The following is a 2,198-nucleotide window of genomic DNA, read 5'->3' on the forward strand; positions in this document are numbered from 1 at the left end:
TAATTTATAACCCTAAAAGGGAGATATTTCTGGGAGCATCCTTAAGGAAGGCCTTCAAGGGAGTTTCTATGGTTACAGAGCTGGGCCTTGGTGTCTGTCGCTCATGCCTGACTAACTACCTAACAATAACACCAACATGTACAGATCATAGGTCATGCACATACTCATATTTCCCCATCAGTATTTGTAACCTCCCTGAGGGTGCATATCTAGTTTCCTCAGGAAGCTATGAAATAGATGGGGATCCTCAGAGAACTTGGTCCCCCCTCAGAGTGTGAGAGTGAAGGGGGAAGAGAAAATTCCTGATTATTTTGAGATCTCTGGGAAGGCACTCCTATCTTTGGGCCATCTAATAAGCCTGGATCTTGGTAAAGGAGCATAGAAGCTTGTACATAGGGAACTTCTTCCCACTTTTCCTGTTTCTTGCAAAAAAGATCTAATTGGAGGATAGTTTTGTAGTTTAGCAAACCGTTTACAGGCCAAACTTGTTTCTCCTCCTCCCATTGTTAGTTTGGAAGGCGTAGGGGCCCCTACGGGTCCGTGCTGCAAGAAATCACTGCTGCCGGTGTTTCACTAACAGCTGGGCCATGGTGCTGTGTTTCCTGCCTTCCCCGCATGGGAGGAAGAAGGAGAAATATTCTTCCCTTACCGGGACTTGAACCTAGGTACCCTGGGTAAAAGCACTGAACCTTAACCCCAAGATACCTGGGAACACAATCCTAGTTGTGCCTGAATCTAAAAGCATGTTACTCCACCCCCTGAGAGGGGTTCATGTGTTTTGTGTTTGGTCCCTGGAAGTAAGTCATACAAACTTTATAAATTTCACTTTTCTGTAATGGGGATAATGATATTCTCATCTTATGGCGGTTCTGAGCCAGCATTCATAAAGTCCCAGTATACACTTAAGGTAAGGTAGGAATACTGTTAGCATAGGTAGCAAAGGACAGAAGCACAATGATGAAGTGCACGGGCTTCAAAGTCAGAACGACTTGATTCAAATCCCAGCTCTACCTCTTAATAATGTGTCGTCAGGCGAGTTGCTGACCATTCCAGGGTCTCAATTTCCTCATCTGTGAAAAGAAAATGAAACTTCCTACTTTCATTGAGTTGTAAGGATTAAATGAGATACTGTATATGACATGCTTATCACGAGTCAATAAGTAACGATGATGGTAATTGAAAGGCAAAACGAGGTGCCCAGTTGAGAGGCAGCCCTTCCTCTCCAGACTCAGCAGAAAATCATGACAGTGTCATCCTGGGGTGGGGGTAGTGGGGCATAAGTTTTGGTGAAAGTGACAATTTTATAAATAACTTTTAGGACTGCCTCCCATTATATTCCAAAGACAGCAGCTCCTCCTGAGGGTCATGACATGGGGGACAGAGCTCTAGACATCGTGGCTAACATGCTGAAATAACTCAGCAGTATAATGCTTCAGATGGGAGGGGCAGGGACAGAAATAGCTAAGAAATGTATGAAAAGATAGATTTACTGGATTAAGTCAGAGCATCTTTTAAACATTTATATATTTCTTGACCATTTGTTATATTGCTGTCCATGAAAAACATGATAATGGTCTTTGGCTCATTTTTCTTTTGTCTTTTTCAACTTGAACTGCAGGCATTCTTTGTATATTCTGATGGTAATCGTTTATTGGTTAGGTGTGCTAGAAATTTCTTCTCCTATTTTGACCTGCCTTTCCACTCTCTTAAGGGTATCTTTTTTAAAAAAATTCTTAATGAAAACCTCTTAATTAAAAGGTCTAAATTAATTCTTAATTTATTATTTTTTCCTTTATAGTTAGTGTTTTATGTGTTCTGTCAAAGTTTTTCCTAAACCAAAGTCACTCTTCTTTATTATCATTTAGAAATAATTTTTCTGCCTTTATATTTAGGTCTATAATCCACTTAGAAGTGATTTTTGCATATAACGTAAGATAGGAATTACATTTTGTTGTTTTTCCGTATGGATATTCAAAGGTCCCAACACAATTTATTTAAAAAACAATCCTTTCTTCACTGTTTTTCAATGCCCCTTTTTAAATAAGTCAAATGTCTATCAATGTGTGGTTCTGTTTTTGTACTCTATTGTGTTCCATTTGTGTTTATTTGCCTATTTTTGTGCCAACACTACATCTTGTGCCACCTTGTGCAATAAATGTTGACATTTATTAAACAGTACTTGTTTTTCTTTTTCTTTT

This window comes from Pteropus vampyrus, unplaced genomic scaffold (assembly GCF_000151845.1).
Source record: "Pteropus vampyrus isolate Shadow unplaced genomic scaffold, Pvam_2.0 Scaffold19, whole genome shotgun sequence".
Lineage (NCBI taxonomy): Eukaryota > Metazoa > Chordata > Mammalia > Chiroptera > Pteropodidae > Pteropus > Pteropus vampyrus.